This window comes from Lynx rufus, unplaced genomic scaffold, assembly GCF_022079265.1.
Source record: "Lynx rufus isolate CCGP_SWC_20201006 ecotype Redwood Valley unplaced genomic scaffold, mLynRuf1.p SCAF_4, whole genome shotgun sequence".
NCBI classification, from domain to species: Eukaryota; Metazoa; Chordata; class Mammalia; order Carnivora; family Felidae; genus Lynx; species Lynx rufus.
Window position 1 is genome coordinate 41532077 of NW_025814856.1, and position 20002 is coordinate 41552078.

Here is a 20002-nt window from a genome sequence, read left to right on the forward strand (position 1 = left end):
GGAGGGGCAGAGAGAGAGGGAGACACAGAATCGGAAACAGGCTCCAGGCTCTGAGCCATCAGCCCAGAGCCCGACGCGGGGCTCGAACTCACGGACCGTGAGATCGTGACCTGGCTGAAGTCGGACGCTTAACCGACTGCGCCACCCAGGCGCCCCACCATGTTGATCATTATTAAAGGCAACAGAAATTGACACTATTTACTATCCTTGAGATGAAATTTGTGTGCGTTTCTGGGTGCCACATACTACAGTACTTACCCCTGAAACTTATTTTTAACTTTTTAATGTATATTTACTGAGCTAGCACTGGTAACATACAGAAAGCAAAAGCCACTTTTGAGCTTTGAGTGTGCTTAAACTGATCAAACAAACAAACATGAGCTCTGGAGACCATAGTAGTTGATTACTTTTCATTCTTCCCATAAAGGTTTTTTTGTTGTTGTTTTGTTTTGTTTAGGTAGAGATTAGAAACAGAAGCTTCAAAGTCAGACACAATGAAGCTTGGATTCTGGTTATACTTCCTACTAGCCTCAGACGAAGTTTCTCATTTACACAATGGAGACAAAAATACCTCTTCTTGTAGGGTTCTTGTCAGGATAAAGTGACAGATATACACAAGCCCTTAGAATACTGCCTGACTGAAAGTCATGGAAACCTTAATGATACTGTTACTATTCTGATGGTGGTGGTGGTGGTGTTAACTTCTGGGGTTAGATGGTGTGTTAATCAGGCAATCACACGATTCTGATTTTGTCAGATATTAATAATTAATTACTTATGAATGCCTGGGAAAACTAGTAAGGATAAGGTATATTACCAGATTTTCATTTTTATAACCAAATTCCAAATCCCAACCTTCAGCTAAACTTGCTGGGATTTTCTTAAGCACAGAAAATCCACCTGGACTGTGATAAAGTCACCTCAAATAAAGTCATCAATGGGGGCTTCATGCACACACTTTAGAAATGAAAGACACTGGACTCCATCAGAGTATTAAGACCTATTTGTATTTTATTTATGCCCTGTAGACGAGGACCAACATATTGTTTTCCACAAGATACCCAGTGTCTAGCATAGAGTCTGGAATATAACAAACCCTAAATATGTATTTCTTGAATAAATTTATCAGAGAGGACATGAAATTGTAATACCATTGATAAATTACTACTCCCCTCTTCTTTCTTTTTTTTAATTTATTTATTTTGAGAGATAGAGAGAGAGTGAAAGCATATGTGTGAGCAGGGGAGGGGCAGAGAGAGAGAATCCCAAGCGGGCTCTGTGCTGTCAGCACAAAGTCCTACTCAGGGGTCAGTCCTATGAACCATGAGGTCATGACCTGAGCTGAAACCAAGAGTCAGATGCTTAACCTGCTGAGCCAGCCAGGTATCCTACCCCCTCTTCTTTCTTAATATTCTGAAAAACATTAGCAGATCTGTTGTCACATTTTCAAATGATTGTCTTCCTCATTGCAGATGTATCAATCTATATTCCTCGGTATTTGTTATTATTCTAGGGACAACAAAACATAGTCTGTTAGAAAGTTACTGGCTTACCTCACTGATTGCAAAGAAAAAAATTGACAACAAAGGGCAAGGAAAAGGGGAAATTCAAGAGCTCTTTCATGATTTAGCTGCCAAAAGCTCTCAGTCTGTCTGTCTTTAAATTTTCAAAAAAGAGCATCTCATTAGCCCAGCTTGGATGAGTTGTCTCCCTTTGGACCAATTAGCTGTAGCCAGGGGAAGTAACACCTATTAGTGACACATTTGCTAAGAGTCTATCCCTATGGGTAGGGCACCTAGTTTATAGCAATTTAAAGAGCTGGAAGACACCCCATCTCTGTCAGAAAGGGCTAAACTATCCTGTGCTAACAAATAACCCCAAAGTCGTTGTGACTTCAACAAGTTTTATTTCTTACTTTTAGCCCATTTCCATTGCTGAGTGCCTGGGTGGCTCTGTTGTCCATCATCCTCACTCAAGGACCCAGGTTGAGAGCAGTCTATACCTAGATATATGCTATCCAATATAGTAGCATTTAGCCAGGTGTTTAAATCTAACTTTAAAATGAACTTTAGGGGCGCCTGGGTGGCGCAGTCGGTTAAGCGTCCGACTTCAGCCAGGTCACGATCTCGCGGTCCGTGAGTTCGAGCCCCGCGTCGGGCTCTGGGCTGATGGCTCGGAGCCTGGAGCCTGTTTCCGATTCTGTGTCTCCCTCTCTCTCTCTGCCCCTCCCCCATTCATGCTCTGTCTCTCTCTGTCCCCAAAATAAATAAAAACGTTGAAAAAGAAAAAAAAATTTAAAAAAAAAAAAAAAATAAAATGAACTTTAAAATAGTTGCAGTAAAATAAAAATATAGCTCTTCAGTCATGTTAGCCATGTGTCACATTCTCAGTGGCCTCGTGTACTGTAGCTAGTGGCTATGCAGAGAACATTTCCATCTTTATAGAAAATTCTAGTGGACAGTACTGATTGGTTGCTCATCACTGTGACAGAAGAAAAGAGAGCTCTGGGAGGTCTTGGGCTGGCAGTGAAATCCTTTAGCTGAGAAGCAACACGTATCACTTCTGCTCATAGTAATGGCCCCACCAAATTTCATGGCCCTGCCTAGTATCCAGAGGTTCAGGAAATATAATCCTACTGTGATGGTTAATTTGATGTGTCAACCTGACTGGGCCAAAGGTTACCCAGAGAACTGGTTACACATTATTTCTGGGTATATACGTGAGGGTTTTTAGAAGAGATGAGATTTCGAATTGGTAGATTGAATGAACCATATTACTTTCCCAATGTGGGAGGGCATCATCTAATCCATCGAGGTCCTGAATAAAGCAGGAAGTCAGAGGGAAAGTTGAATTTACTTTCTGCCTAGCTGCGTAGCTGGGAGATTGATCTTTTCCCTTTGGTGCTCTGGGTTTTCAGGCTCTTGGAGTCTGGAATCTTCACCTCTCATCAGCTCTCTGGCCCTCAGGGCTACAAGGCCAGCCTTCCCAGGTCTCCAGCTTACAGATGGTGCACTGTGGGACTTCTCAGCCTCCATAATTATGGCAGCCAGTACCTTATAATAAATCTTTTTCTCTGTATCTATATTTATAGATGTATATATCGTATTGGTTCTGTTTCCCTGCAAAACCCTGATTAAAATACCGAGAATGTGTCTAGAAGCAGAAACCGAGGCATATTTGGAGAAATAGTACTAATAATAGTCACCAAAAACCAACAGGCCTTTACTGTAACAGCAACCATTATGAACCATGTAATACTTAACTTTTTTGCTTCAGGAAAATATCTGTGGCTTCTCTTTTCCCTAGGGGAACACTGTTGGACATAAAATCTTTATGCTTGATCTGGAATGTTCACACCATCCAAAAAGCTACCAAACTTTCTGTGTGTGTGTGTGTGTGTGTGTGTGTGTGTGTGTGTGTGTGTGTGTCAGAGAGGGAGAGACAGAGAGAGAGAGAGAGAGAGAGAGAGAGAGAGAGAGAGAAGAACAAAAAAGAAGAAAGAGAAGGTGTGGACAAGAATCTGGTTGGTGTCATTACTTTTGTCTAATTCTTCTTAAGGGCAGTATCCAAATGATGTGTTTCGGCTCTCAGAACATTGATTTTGTATTACACTCTTAGTTTGATAAGCTAAAAGAAAAAAGTAGCCAGTCTTAAGAAAGCAAGGAGAACAATTATGCTTTTCAAGAGCACCACTTCACTCTCTAAACCTCTGACAGCAGCAGCCCTTGTAACAATAGTTGAAAACATGGACTGTGTGCCACGTTTTATGCTAAATGTGTTACATTATTAAATCGTTTAATCCTTATCACCTCAGAGTTGTACAAATAAAGGATGGTTAAACAGCCAGGTTAAGATCATAAAGCTCAAAGGCAGTAGCCACGGTACTGAAATTGTGTCTGTCTGAACATTCTGGATTCCAATCCAAGTATTTGGTGACCAGAATGCCATTCTTCATCATTTCTTTACATTTCCCCTAGTAGGCACTAAGATAATAATTAAAGAACAAATGGTTGAAACTCAGATTTCCTGAAGACCTTTAATCTCTTTTTGAATAACTTATCTTACAGATGAAACAAGAGGGCTCCATAGGGCTCAGGCTGTTGATTAAGGTCACAGAGGTAGCTATTAGCAGAGGCAGGATGGAGACCAAGGCCTTCGGAGGACCAAAGCTATTTACATTTACAGGGGCAGAGGAAAAGGATGATGGCTTACAGCTACCTCATCTACTTCCATTCCCTTGTTCTCACATTATTTCACTCAGCAGATATTGGAAAATATTCTGTATATCTGGCCTTCAAGTAGGTCATAAGGACAGAACTCTCATCAGACATGGTCTCTACATTTGTGGAGAGTGTTATTAATTGTGGCATAAATTTAGGTACTCATTTGAAACTTCAGGATGTTTTCTATCTTTCAGGCCTTGGAGACTTTAAAATAAATGCTAGTTGGTGTTAGCACCTTTATACTCTAAAATCAATTTTATTCTTCATGCTCAAAAGAGCACAAATGCTTCTTTAAAATGGATAATGTCATTCCAGGTTTGTTGGGCTGTTTAACATTTTACTCTCAGCAAGACTTCTGAGACCCTCTGCCCGTCGCTGGGTTGTAGAATTTTCTGGATTTGAACCAGTAACCCAGAAGCGATAGGATTTATATTCTGTGTGTGACCCAGTTACAGTCTCTGGCACCTCCTGTTTTCTCCAAAGGTTGATTTATTATTGCACAACAGATCTTTATACATTTTTTCTGTTACAAGGTATTCACTGGGGGTTGCTCATGCACTGGTTGTTTGAAGACCTTGCTTTCTGAATTCTTTTAATGCTAAGCCATCTATCTTGAATGCTCGGTTTAAGCAAACTTGACTCCCTTTTGCTATCAGATACCCTATTTATAAGGGTAATTTCATGCCATTTAGACAGGAAAAGCATGGCATTTGCTTTTCACATAAAGAATTATGTTTTGTTCTTAGTGCTCCAGAGATCCAGAGATTGTAAAAATGTACCCGGTTGCCTTGGAGGATTTTTCCCCTGGAAAGAAATTAAATCTTAATCTATTTTATAAAATTCTGTCTTATTACTTTGACCGTATTCACTCACAATAGGTTTCTCCCTGTGTTCTGCAAGAGAAAAAATAAACCATCCTCCAAACTAAAATCTATATTTCATGAGAAAACACACAAAGGAAAGGAAGGCTGTTAGTAATGTGTAGTATATCATGCATATGTCTTCCTGAGTTTTGAACCATGCATCAGTTACATAAAAGGATGTACAAGGTAGCTATTATAATTACTTGTACATAGACCATAGTTTATTCTCCAAAAATATTGCATCATTTGGATTGAAAAGTAAGGCATGCAGTGTATTGGATGCTGATGTTGCCCCACCTACAGCCTGCTTTTCAGTATATGCATTCATCGGGGGCTGTGAAAGATGACAACTCATGGCTCACTACCCCAAAGAGTTGGCCTCCCTTCTCCAAAGAACTGCCTGAGCTGATAAAGGCCATGCCACCATGGAGGTCACACACTGAATCACTGATCTGGAGGTACTGAGGGTCACCACCTCCCCTCAATGTGATTTATCTCTGTGATGCAGTTTATGTTCACAGTGTGCATGGATCTGGCAAAGGTATACTTAACTGAGAACCCATCCTTTGCCTGTCTCCTTTCTTTGCCCTATCCTTGCTTCCTTCTTTCTTTTTGACATCTTACCCTTGCCAAGGATGTAAGGCTTTTAAGAAGGTTTTCCTTTAAGATTGATCTTAGAAGGCATGGAGAATGTGGCTGAGGGTAAGATGATGGCCTTCTGTTCCTCCCAAATTCTTAGAGACAGAGAGCTATAGGGAGAAAATCTGCTTGATGGCTAAATAATGGAAAAGGGTCACCGAGGTAGCAAGTCCACATTTCTAAACTGACCCTGGTGATGGATCAGATTTATATAAATTTATGACCAGTACTGATTGCCTATTTTGTTTATTTAAAAATTTTCATTCATTGTTTTTTCAACTGTAAATGTGGCATTCTTTTAAAAGGACACATCTTCCTTGCAGAGGAATACCAAATAATGTATGTAGATACTTTGTCCCTTCCAGGAATGGGGAAGTAATTCTCCTCTCCTTGAATATGGGCCAGACTTCATATCTTCCAAAGAATAGGACATAGAAGGTGGGGGGGGGGGAGAATAATTTTACAATTGAGAAACCTGGGAAATGCAGCCTTTTCAAATGATCAAGGTTAGCATCCTCCGTGGTAACTCATGTTGATATCATGTACCCACCAATAATGTATCATGAGTGGAAGCTTCACCTCTCTGATATTATTCACCCAAATCCATAACCCTAGCCTCATCCTGAGAAGACATCACATGAACCAAAACTGAGGGGCATTTTACCACATACCTGATCAGTGTGTGTTACAAATGTCAAGGCCATGGAAAACAAACAAACAAACAAACAAACAAAAAGATTAAGACTGTCCTTGATCAGAGAGGACTAAGTCTGATGCAATATCTAGACTAGAACCTAGTGCACAAAGAAGGCATTAATGAAAAAAAAAATTATAAACTCCAAATAATAGTGTGTAATTAAGTTAACAGTGTTGGACCAATGTTGATTTCTTATTTTCGTCAAGTACATTATAGTTCTGTAAGACAAAGGGGAACGGGATAAAGGGTGTACAGACAGGCATTCTCTGTACTATTTTGTAATTTTTCTGTTATCTAAAATATCTAAATAGATATCTAAAATAATTCCCACATGAAAAAAATTTACGACAGAGAAAGAGATAGAACACCATTGCTACAATGCAGAGTTTTCTTTCTGAAAATCAGTGATTCACTGAAAGTAGCAGAACCCCTGGGAGTTATCCTAAATATAATTAGTTACTCTTAATCTAGGAGCCCTCACTTTAAGAATTCCAGATTAATTTGAGGAAAAAATTATCTTTTAAATTATTTAAAATCCTTTCATCGTTCAAAGTAAATTTTGAGATCTCACCATGTTCCAGGTACTGGCAATATTAATAGCCATGTGTCTACAGTGTATAGTATGTGCTTTAGAGGCTGGCTGTTTGAGCCCAACTCTTCAGTTTCCTTTGAGCAATTTAACTATTTTTGGCCTCAGTTTATTTGACTGTGAAACTGAATGATAAGAATAGTACTTACTTTATAGAGTAGGAAGATTAATGGGGATAATGTACACGCAGCAGTTGGTAGAGAGCTGGGAGTAAGTATATGTTAGGTGTTGTATTATCATCATTATTATAAGGGTCATTTGATATATATGCCTAACTTGGTATTATTAGCACTTCCATTATCAACTATCCTTGCAGTAATTCTGTCAACTGTAAATTTTATTATATATGCATATATATTATTTTTATTTTTTAATGTTTATTTTTGAGAGAGAGAGAGAGAAACAGAGCATGAGTTGGGGAGGGACAGAAAGAGAGGGAGACACAGAATCGGAAGCAGGCTCCAGGCTCTGAGCTGTCAGCACAGAGCCCGACGCAGGGCTTGAACTCATGACCTGAGTTGTAGTTGGATGCCTAACTGACTCAGCCACCCAGGCGACCCTATGCATATATATTTAGCTTGAGTCTCATAACCTTCATATTTCAAAGTAAATATATTTCAACTTGTCTTTCTGCAGAGGTGAATAAATATTTGGGGACATTTGAAGGAAACGTGTTGCATGGTTTTGCCAGTATACAAATCAATTAATAGTGTGAACATCATTTGCTAGAATTTAAATCATTAAGATGAGTAATACATTTTTGATCTCTAATGGATGTGATTTAAAGTGTCATCATAGTCATTTATAATACTAGTTTATTATGACCATTTAAATAAGAAATTGAGGCCATGTGTGAAAGCTACATTTAAATACATTAAAATAGATGGATAAATGGAGTTATGAGATTATATAAACAGATAGCATCCAAACTAGGGAGCTGAGACCACACTGGCACACAGTAGAAGTCATTTCTTTCTTTCTGGCAGCAGGATTGTTTTCCCAATCTTGTCTCTTGCATTTCACCCTTTACAGTCAGAACCAGATAAAACTACTTTGGGCCATTTGTTTACTGACATTAAAGTGGATTTACTGAGACTGAAAGCCTTTCTATTGTCCCTTCTGGGCTGAATCAACTTTATTTAAATGGTAATTCACTCACATATTTCTAATCCCCTTCAAATGCTTTCTTTGTTTATAACAACCAAAGATATTGAGGATTTAGAAAAACAGTTTGCAAATATTACTGAACATATTGGATAATAGAGCCTCCTGCTGTTACTTAGTAAATTAGACATTCCTAAAGAAAATGGAATATTTCCATTTTCACACGAAAGATTTAATATATTAGACAAAGGATTTAAACATAATCCTATATGTATAATTAATCGCTAATTCTAGTAGATAGTTAATAACGACTCTTAAAAAATAGAGTCTGTTATCAGAACTTCCCAAAAGTCATTTCTATTGTGTTACCCCAACCATTACCTTTTCCGCTTAGTTAAAAATATGTTCCACTGGTAGTAACTTATTTTTTTCCCCCAATGAGGTCTTTTACCTCTTGCTTTATTAGAAAATTTATCTTTCCTTTTAAAGGATACTTTTAAAACAAAATCCTTGGAGTTTAGTTTGACAACTGTATCTATTCATTTGGCTTACAAACTTTGCAGTTTTACAAATGCTTTCTATTTCTTCTCTTTTTTAAAAAAATGTTTTGAAGATTTTATGTTCCTGTACTTCATAATGAAGCTTTGACACCATAATGCAAAAACCAACACCTGTTTTTATGAACATTTTACTGCTGTCTTTGTAACCACCTGATGGGCAAGAATACTAATTTGATATGTCAGTGTGGTCAGAAAAGGTGGATGGTATACAGGCCAGTGGATGTGGTCTTGGTATGTTTTCATACATTTATCAGAATTAGATTACAGGGACCTCATCTGTTGTTGTTGTTGTTGTTGTTGTTGTTGTTGTTGTTGTTGTTGGGTTCAAAAGCATTTTGAGGTAACACTCTAATTAAAAATCATAGATTGTCCACCAGGTTTATCTAATATATTGGATTCTGCATGAGGTAGGGGAAGGAATGAGGGAGGTCTGAATAACTATTGAAAATGAATGACTATTAAGTGAATAACTATTGAAATGATGACATTTACTGGGTTAGGAAATACTGAGGGAGGAACAGGTGGAGGAGAATTCAAAAGGGTATATACCAAAGTATCTGATAAGGATCGTGGCTAACACTCACATATGCGCTTGCTTGCTCTAGGCCAGGCATTATAACTGCCAAATGCTTGTGTTCTCTTGTTTAACTATCACAGTAACACTTTGACTTATGTTACTATTACTGCATTTGGGAATACTATTTACTTTGATGTTTATCTAAATATGCTAATTTTATTTGCAATGAACATGTCTACCTGACTTAATAAAGTGTCAAAAAAATGTATATCAGAGATTCTCTGGCTGGATACAAAGGCAAGATTCAACTATGTGCTGTTTATAAGAAACAGACTTTAAATGTAATCAAATGAAAGATTGAACAGCACGATCTACCTGTATCAAGGACTGATACAAAAAGCATTACACTGAGAGCAAGAAGCCAGCCTTCTTGCCACCTCCAAGTTGTATGTAAGTTATTCCAATTATAAGAAGCTAAGAACAGGCAATTAGAAATTTATAAATTAATTAAATTAATAAAATATTTATAAATTAATTAAAAATGAAAACCTAGTGTACTACCTGCATCAGAATTATCCAAAGTACTTGTTAATTTCCCTGGCAAAATCAGGATATTTGAACATTAGAATATTGGAAATAAGGACTGTGAGATATTAAGAAAGAAGGAGCATCAAACAGTAGATAGACAAATAGAGGTAGGGAAAGCTAAGTGACTTATCCATGGTCACACAGTAAATAAGTTGTAAAAATATGTTCCTAACTCCCAGTTTATGGCCATTCATATTATATAGCAAGTGATTCTTAGTTCAGGTATGGGGTCAGTTAAGGGGATGGGATCTAGGAATACATTTTGATGTTTACATCACAGTTGACCTTGTATGCATGTCTACTTCCAGTTTGAATCCCAGGAGGAATGTCACCATCATGCATTTCCAAGTGTCAGTAACACATCACATTCAGGATCACATGGATAAGTTGATACGGGACTTATCAGTGGAAGTGCTTACCCGAGGGAAGCAGGCTGCTGGTGTTTTGAAGGAAGTGGGAATGATGGTGGATACAAGGAATAGAGAAAGAGAGAAAATAAACTTGAGTCTCTAGCTTATGGCAAAAAATAAGGCACATTTTTTAAAATTTTAATATGATCATTTAAAGAAGATTATTTTTTATTTTAGAAATAATCTTTTAGGGGCATCTGGGTGGCTCATTCTGTTAAACGTCCACCTTGTACTCAGGTCATGATCTTGTGGTTCGAGCCCTAAGTCAGGCTCTGTGCTGACAGCTCAGGCTCTGGAGCCTGCTTCGGATTCTGTGTCTCCCTCTCTCTCTCTGCCCCTCCCTGCTCGCGCTGGGTCTCTCTCTCTCTCTCTTTCTCTCTCTCTCAAAAAACAAAACAAAACAAAAAACAAAACCAAAAAACAACAACAAAAACAAAACAAAGAAATAATCTTTTGATTTCTAGTTAAATAGATCTATATCAGATAACAATTCATGGACATAAGTCTATTGATGCATTTACTAAATAGAAATTTAAATTAAATATAGTGCCATTAAGGAAGGAGTTTTATAATTAAAATTTTTGACAAGAATTCCAAAGGGTCTTATTATCATTAAGACAGGTGATACACTCAGAAGAACATTGACACCACATTCCTTTAGTCTTCTAGGAACGAAAGACTGTTTTTAATTGGAGCACATTAAAGATAGGACTGTAAAGTTTTGGAGTGATCAGAAAACTTTGATCCTTGATTCTGGTAGAAACCAATTACTTTATAATAAAACTTTTTTTGTGAATCTAGTTTATTCAAGATTAATTCATTTAAAATTAGCTCTTTTTTTACTAATTGCCATGAGGAGTATTCATATACATATTTAAAAGCTAATATTCATAGTCTCTTTTATTAACATATATACCGGTAATTTAGACACAAATTAGAAACGAACCTCAGGTTATTTCTCGGAAGCAAGCCCAAGTCTATGAAAAGGAAAAAGGTATAATTCATTGAAGTTAATCAATTCAATTCATTGAATCCACTGAATTCATTAAAAAACATGAACTGCTTTTCATCAATGCTTTTGAAATCAGTATTGCTCAAATCCACAATTCAAATATAACACTTGGAATTCCTAAAAGGATAGGTTTGTTAAAATAGGTGACTGAGGGGTAACTAGTCTGCTCAGTCCATTTTTTTTTTCTTTTGAAAGCCAGGGGATAGTTTGCAACACATGCATGAACAGAAGTGCAAACATGAATATTATTTGGATCTCAGTATTAGTATCAGTAACCAAATCAACTCCCCAAGTTTTGAAAATGGGTAATAGAATGCTCTGTAACTTACAGTAATACCTTCCCAGCCATTATGTCAAATTATCTTAACAAAAACTATGAGATATAAGGGAGAGGTTTCTTTTTTTTCTTATTTATTTACTTACTTATTTTAACATGAAATTTACTGTCAAATTGGTTTCCATACAACACCCAGTGCTCATCCCAACAGGTGCCCTCCTCAATGCCCATCACCCAGTTTCCCCTCCCTCCCACCCCTATCAACCTTCAGTTTTTAAGAGTCTCTTATGCTTTGGCTCTCTCCCACTCTAACGTCCTTTTTTTTTTTTTTTACCTTCCCCTCCCCCATGGTCTTCTGTTAAGTTTCTCAGGATCCACATAAGAGTGAAAACATATGGTATCTGTCTTTCTCTGTATGACTTAATTAACTCAGCATAACACTCTCCAGTTCCATCCACGTTGCTACAAAAGGCCATATTTCATTCTTTCTCATTGCCAAGTAGTATTCCATTGTGTATATAAGCCACAATTTTTTTATCCATTCATCAGTTGATGGACATTTAGGCTCTTTCCATAGTTTGGCTATTGTTGAGAGTGCTGCCATAAAAATTGGGGTACAAGTGTCCCCATGCATCAGTACTCCTGTATCCCTTGGGTAAATTCCTAGCAGTGCTATTGCTGGGTCATAGGGTAGATCTAGTTTTAATTTTTTGAGGAACCTCCACACTGTTTTCCGGAGCAGCTGCACCAGTTTGCATTCCCACCAACAGTGCAAGAGGGCTCCTGTTTCTCCACATCCTCTCCAGCATCTATAGTCTCTTGATTTGTTCATTTTAGCCACTCTGACTGGTGTGAGGTGATATCTCAGTGTAGTTTTGATTTGTATTTCCCTGATGAGGAGTGACGTTGAGCATCTTTTCATGTGCCTTTTGGCCATCTGGATGTCTTCTTTGGAGAAGTGTCTATTCATGTCTTCTGCCCATTTTTTCAGTTGATTATTTTTCAGGTGTGGAGTTTGGTGAGTTCTTTATAGATTTTTAGAAACTAGCCCTTTGTTTGATATGTCATTTGCAAATATCTTTTCCCATTCTGTCGGTTGGCATTTAGTTTTTTTGATTGTAGGGAGAGGTTTCTTAAGCACAGATTACTACTGAACTTATTGAGGCTTGGCTGGTGTTGATGGGGGTAATCAGTGTAGGGCATTCAGGTACTTAGCAGTTATTAATTATCTTCTTTCTTGAACCACTGAGGAATGTAACAGTTAAGAAAGGTTGGATTGGACCCCAAGTATTGCCATCTTGTCAAGGTCACCTTGACACAGGATTGCACTGAGTTTGGTTAACCTCTCACATGGAGAGGGCCAATGTCTGATCATTTCACTTTATGCCTTGTGGGTACAGACACAGAATTAAACTTCCAGTGTTTGTTGTTGTTGTTCTAACTTCACCCAGTGTTCCATCTTCATGTCTTCTCTCCTGTGAGTGTCTTCTTCTTTTTGTCTTTGATTAATGTGTCACAGAGAGGTGACTGAGATCCGAAGGTTGCTGATAGTAGCATAGATAAGAATGGCAGAATATTCTCAAAGAGGAATATGAAAATTGGATTTAGCACACATGGGCATTTCTCTCATTTCTGAACAAGAAAAAGTCTCTAAGGGAGAACTCATGTAATTCCTCTATTATTTGCCTCCTACAGTAAGAATAAAAGGAAACCACATGTTAATGGAGTTTGAAAAATAAAATGCCCTACACATGCAATCTGTTTCTGTAAAACTCCATTTCTATTAGACTGTAAATAAATGGAGAGTAAAATAACCTCTCTTAGGTATGTGTGGGTATATACATATATTCTGTATTAGCATCACAAAAAAAAAACAGGCTTGGAAGGATCCTTATTTTATTTTAGTTCAACCACCCCACTGTTGCTTAGATACGTTCAGCATACATGGAAATTATATAACTAATGAAGGTATTAGATCTCATATCCAGACATAGCACTGTAAGGCAGTCTACTTAATTTTTATACATAGTATTGGTGTATTAACATGGAAGTTTTGGAATCATGGAGAATATGAAGCTACATACAAAGGAGATGTGGTCTTTTTGAGGATTAAGTTAGAAAGTGAGCATTAAATAGCTCACAGTGACTTGGACCAGGATTGTTAGAGGTTTAAGAGTCATAACACTAGCTCGTTTTGTTTCTCTTCACTGATGTGCATTATTGGGGGGCTGAGATTTACCTGGGGGAGGTGGTTGAAAGTGGTGGGTGCAGGTGGCAAATATAAAGGAATGGTTCCCTCTTTTTGCTGACTTCTTCAGGTTTAATTTGCTCATGTTATATGTGCATATTCTGGGACTCAACTGGACCTAACTTTATTTCTAATGTTGTTAAAAAGTGCTAACTATAACACTGCAGTCTGGTGCTCACAGCCACTGTGAGTGCTCACGTTCATGTTCACACCCCCTCCGTCCTTCTCCGAGTTTTCTTTTATTTTGATCATTTTTGTAGAGCTTCAGCAACTTCAATTTAATATAGCATGACTGAATATTTTAACATCTGAAACTTGGTCTTGACATTCTTCCAGATTAGGACCAGCTCCCTCTCCTTTCTTGGTTGACATTCACCTTCAATCCTCAAGTTGAGGTAGAGATCATAGCCCTGATGATGCCTATATAAAGTGGCAGTGCCTGGAGTTCTGGACAGTGATTTGGTATTTGTGGGAGGATCAGGCACTCTGAGCAGTGGTTTCATGTGATAGTCATGTTGTCTAACTCATTTCCTATTTACTTGCTCCAAAACCCAGACTTAGATTTTGGCAGACAAAAGCAATCGATTTCTTGGGCATCTCTTCAGGAATTTTGGATAGATAATAACGACATAAGAAGTCAAAATCTCAAGTTATGTATACACATAGAGGCATATTAGTATACATGTCTATGCACCTGTAGGAAAAGCTCACTGTTTCCCCTTTACCTGCAAACTGTTGACATTTATGACCACAGATGAATGGGTTATTCACACCTAGCAATTCTGACATTGCCTGTAGTTAAGGCAGACCCCACAGGTTAAGGGCTCAGTACCACAAGACTGTCCCCCTCCCCTGCTTAAGATGCCACTTCTAAGTGGTGGATCCCCAGATCACCCACAACTTCTGTCTGACTTGGCTACAAATGGAAGGTTCCCACAATACCCTCCTCATATTTGATAATTTGCTACAGAAGTCTACAGAACCTTAGGAAAGTCACTTATTATGGCTGATTTATTACAAAGGATATTTTAAAGGACACAAACAAACAGCCAGATGAAGAGGTACATGCAGTGAGTTCTGGAAAGGTCGCAAGCATAGGAGCCTCTATCCCCAGGCAGCTGTGGTGAGGGGGGCATCACCATCCCAGAACATGGATATATTCACCATCGTGAAAGCTATGTGATCTCGTGAGCTCAGGGTTTTTTTGGAGGTTTCATCACGTAAGCGTGATTGATGATTAACTATAACTTCCAGCCCCACTTCCTCTCCCGAGCATGAGGATGAAACTGAAAGTTTCAGTCTTCTGATTATGGCTTGGACTTTCTGGTGACCAGTCACCCTGATGAAGCTATCCAGGAGCCACCAACAGTTGCCTCATTAGAACAACAGGTGCTGCTATCACCAAGGAAATTCCAAGGGATTTCAGAGCTCTGGGTCAAATGGGGTCAAAGATCAAATATTATAACAAAAGATGCTCTTAGCACCTGTATCGCTTAAGAACACTTTATAAAAGTGTTAGGAGCTCTTGCCAGGACTGGCAATTAACACCAAAATATGTCTCTTATTATATCATAATGTTACAATGCAAATATAAAAATATTTATGTATCATGAATCTTTTTATGTTTCTGCCTCCCTAAATGAACATTCATTAGCTCACACTCTCTATTCTTCTTTGAATTTTGTGCTACTCTTATTAGTTGTCAAGATGCCCCCAGGCTTTTCTTATTTTTTTTTTAAAGAGAGAGAGGGAGAGAGAGAGAGAGAGCGAGAGCAGGCACGCACACATGTGGGGGAGGGGAAGAGAGAGAAAGAGAATGAGAAAATGTTAAACCAGCATGGACCCCAACCCGGGGCTCAATCTCACCACTGTGAGATCATGACCTGAGGTGAAATCAAGGGTCAGGCACTTAACTGGCTGAGTCACCCAGGTGTCCTGTCCCCCGAGTCTTAGTGCCTGGGTGTATATCTCCAAACTGGGTGTATATTCCCTAAAGGTAGGGAATAAAGATAAAGGACTACGACTTAGGACAAATTATATAACCTTTCTGACACCTCAGTCTCCCCATCAGTAAAATCGTTATGGCAGTTACACAGATCTTATAAGATTGTTGGGGAATGTTGAATGCCTATTATAGGCATCGTATAAATAATCATTAGGGGCACCTGGGTGGTGCAGTGGGTTAAGTTTCAGACTCTTGATCTTGGCTCAGGTCGTGATCTCTCAGTTCATGGAGTTCCAGCCCCACATTGGGTTCTGCACTGATGGCATGGAGCCTGCTTGGGATTCTGTCTCTCCTTCTTTCTGCCCCTCCCCTACTTGTGCACGTGCTCAAAATGAGTAAATACACTTAAAAGCAAACAGAAAAAATCATTAATCATTAAATATTAGCTCTTAAAATGTAGCCTATATATGTAACATATAATGAATATATACCTATCTATAATTAATATAAAATATATAAATGGTATATAATATAATATAAAATGTAATATAAATTATATGGATGTATTTATATGATATAAAATTAAGTATTAATTTACATATACTTATATTACAAAATAGAAAATGTATAAAATACATAATACAAAATTATACTATAACATGATTTATTATATAACATTATATTACAACACATATGTATCATGTAATACGTAAGTATTTGTAATAGAATATTATATATAATGTATATATATATTCATTGTATATATAATATAATATCATTCAGCCATAAAAAAGGAAATCCTGACATTTGCATCAACATTGATGTACCTTGAGGCTAAATGAGTTAATTAAAACATAGAAAGGAAAATATTATAAGATCTTTTATGTGGAATATGAAAACATTGAACTCATAGAATCAGTGAGTAAAATGGTGGTTGCAGGGGCTGGGGGTGAGGGGAATGAGGAGATGCTGGTCTGAGGATATAAACTTGGGGTTTTGAGATGATTGTGTTCCAGGGATCTAATGCACAGCATGGTGACTGTAGGTAATACTATGGTATTGCATACTTGAAAGTTGTAATGAGAGTGGAGCTTTGGTGCTTTCCCCATAACAGCAACAAAATGGTAATTATGTGAAGGAAAGGATGTATTAGCTAACTTTATTGTAAACATTGTGCAGTAAAATAAATGTATCAAATCATCACAGTTTTACACCTTAAACTTAAACAATGTATGTCAATTATATCTCAATAAAGCTGGATGAAAATAGCTTATATTACTTTCCTTTTAACCTTTTTTTTTTGTTTTATAATTTGTGTATTCATCTGATTTTCTCATCAAGATAGTAAACTTCTAAGGAGCATGGATTTTATCTTCCCTGACTTTATTTTGTAATGCCTATTATCTTATACAATGAGAAACTGTGTAGCTTTTAGTAATAAATGTGGGCTTTGTGGTCAGAAAGACATGGGTTCACATATAAATTAAAATCTAGGTTCTGATACTTAAGGGCAAGCCTCATTTTTCATATACAAGTCTTCAATAATAAAAATACCAAAGTCAAGGTTACTACTGAATCTTGATAACAAAAACTACACAAAGAATTTAGCTCAGTAATGTCCACACTGTACAACATCTGTTAATGTGGTGACAGTATCTCTATTGTCATCACCTTGGTCGGGGTGGGGAGTGTTGAAAGTGATCAAAACTCCTAGAGAGGAAATGTACAAGAATGTGAACTGATTACATATCATATGCTAAAATTCTTTCTCATGCATATGGTGAAATTAGTTACACTATTTAAAATGGGCAGAATTATATTCTAGAACTATAACATCTTAGAGGCAGCACATTTTCCCCTCAATCAAGCAGATCAGAAAATGGAGATATACGAAACAAAATTAGTTTGTTAAAGAGGATACAAATTTTTAATGATGTTTCCTTGATGACCCCTTTTAATATTCTCTGGCCTTCATTTCCTCCATTGGTAGTCTCTAGCCAACATAAAAGTAGTCATTTGGAAAAGATTTCTAACTTACCTTATCTGCTCTCTTATACTTGTTATTCTTCTCTTTCTTTCCCTCATATCTGGGACAGGAGATCTAGCTCATCCTTTAATTTGAGCTCGAAAATATCTTTGTGCATTATATAGGGCAGGTATAATTATAGGCAATTTAAAATGAGAAATAGTCCCAGATAGGTTAAGTTAGTTGCCCGTGGTCATACAGCTGTAGTCACTGGTAGGCAGGACGCAGACCCCATCTTTGAACTCCAGATTCAGTGTTCTTCCTATCACACCAGTCTGGTTTTGACTTTCAAGACTGCTTGGGCCAGCCCATGGTGGGTAGTTTTAAATTTTGGATACAAAGTATGCCTCATGCCATCAACTCTTCAGTCAGTAGATAAGTGTCAACTTTGTCATAAGCATTGTAGTGTTTTATAACTAGCTGAGGAGAACAATTCAACCAAATGTAGCAAGAAAAGAAAAAGGTTTATATATAGGAAACATATTAGCAAAAGAACATGCTTTGCAGATATAGCATTTTATTTGTATTAAAAAAATTTTTGTTTTAGTTTATTTATTTAGAGAGAGAGCACAAGCAAGCAGGGGAAGGGCAGGGAGAGAGGGAGAGAGAGAATCCCAAGCCCTCTGTGCTGTTAGCACAGAGCCCGATGCGGGGCTCGAACTCAACAAACTGTGATATCATGATCTGAGCTAAAACCGAGAGTCGGACGCTTAACTGACTGAGCCACCCAGGCACCCTACAAACCACAGCATTTTAAAATAAGTCTGTTTAAGGTGAGTGCCATGTGTATTTGGTTCCCCCTTGGAATTCCTAATTCAATGGTGATTATTTGCTTAGGAAAACATGTTTCCAATGATAAACCCAATTTAAAAGGTGCAAATCTTTTCTATTACACATCACTCTATAAAGACACTATTCACTTGTGTGAAGTACAGGAATTTTTGGTGCTCAATTATACTTTGAGCTTGTTCCTAGAAAAATAAACCTCTGAGTTTCTATTTTTATTTTTATTTTTATTTTTGACCTCTCCCCAAAATACCAAGTGTAAGTTCTCATACACAAAAAACACTGAGAAAATATTATCCACTGACTTCTGGAAGGTAAACCTTATTGAACAAAAACACTGTCCCATTTCTTGGAGGTGCTGGAGTCATAATTCATCTCCTTGTAGACACAAGTGAAAAGCAACTCTCAGCACAGCTGCCTCTGCTCCTGGTCTGTGCGGTGATTGATGGGACCGGAAGTAGGCAGTAAGTGCTCCTAAGGATTTCTCGCAGAGTTCATAACCTGAAGGACATGGATGACTTGGGACTTCAGTGATAAACTCTGCATGGTCTGTAAACCCCTACCATTAGTATGCAAATATTCCTACATACCTTTATATATACACCTTAACTGAAATGTATATAAACTTGGTCCTTTATTAATAATATCTGGTGTAAGCTACTCATGTGTCTAAGGAATTAGATATCATGAGTCAGAAGAGGACCGCATAGCCCACTGATGCTTTTATACACTCAGAGGGAAAAGCTGAAACATTGAGGCATTGCCTTTGTGACTTCACTCCCCCAGTCTTTGAGAACTACGGGTAGGATGAAGTATTGAGATAATGTTCTTTAGCCATAAATTTCAAATGGAGAGTGCAAAGATTAAGAAGATTATATTGACTACCTCTGTTAGATGCCCAAAAATATCTCATTAGATTCGCTGAAAGTGATACCCGTGAAGAATCTGGAACGAACAGCTATAAAAGGAATGGTAAAGTGCTGGAAGAGCTGAGAACTTTAGGATAAAATAAACTAGATATGTTGGGAGCAGCATCTGTCTCCAGAGAAGGGAATGGATGTCTGATTGTATTGCGGGCATTAAGGTAGTAATTTATTAAATGTTAGGCTTCTTAATGTTCCAGAAGTTGTTTTATTTCCAAAAGTTGAGTCTTCTGTACTGTACTTTTTAGTAGACTCGAGATTTAATATCTGCCTGCATCACACTTCCTTCTTTTCTTGTCTTACCATTAGGTTCTCTTTTTCATTTTCTTCATCTCCCTTATATTGCAAGCTCCACAAAACATTTGTTTTGTCAACACACACACACTCACACACACACACACACACACTCTTCTATATGCAAACATCTGTGTTGAAAAGAAGGTGATAGGGGCGCCTGGGTGGCGCAGTCGGTTGAGCGTCCGACTTCAGCCAGGTCACGATCTCGCGCTCCGTGAGTTCGAGCCCCGCGTCGGGCTCTGGGCTGATGGCTCGGAGCCTGGAGCCTGTTTCTAATTCTGTGTCTCCCTCTCTCTCT